Raw genomic sequence first — 724 nt, forward strand, 5'->3', positions numbered from 1 at the left:
GTAGGAAGAAAATATGGCAACAGTCATTGCTAAAAGTGTATGTTTACTGAAACTAAAAAGAGTGTTGCTATAATAAAAATATGAAGATCTCTAGTGCAATGTTTCTTTATTTATAAATTCTTTAGTACCTGCATTATAAAGAGAATCTGGATCTCCAAGCACGCAGCGCAGAAAAGTACTCCTGAATAGGACACCAGTCTCACATACACAGACACACATACACACACACACACACACACACACACACACACACACACACACACACACACACACACACAGGCATGTCATTTAAAAGAATATTAAATACTTTGTGCTCTATCAAGCATTGCTGTAGCAGGCTGTTATGAAACATGTTTTGCATAGTAATTTCTAACATGAGAAAAATTGGAAAATGTACCCTTTTATTATGTGTTTTCATACTATTTCTGGACTTGGACAATTATAAAACCTTATGTGCACTTTATATTTGTCTATTCAGGGTTTCTAGTTTCCTGATGCTCTTGTAATTATCTTACAAGATCATGAAATAGTTGGGTACCGTAATCCAGGAAAAACAGAATGACGACTCTAAATGATGAAATGGCAAATAATTGTCAGGCTTGAATATTTTTTACTGTCTTATCCTGCATATCATGAGATAGTGTTCCAAAATTCTAGTAAAGAGGTTTAAGAAGCAATTAAATATCACAGCTCATCTGCAAATAGATTTATGATGTTGCTGATG

Source organism: Protopterus annectens, chromosome 11.part0, assembly GCF_019279795.1.
Source record: "Protopterus annectens isolate FY-2018-M chromosome 11.part0, PAN1.0, whole genome shotgun sequence".
Lineage (NCBI taxonomy): Eukaryota > Metazoa > Chordata > Ceratodontiformes > Protopteridae > Protopterus > Protopterus annectens.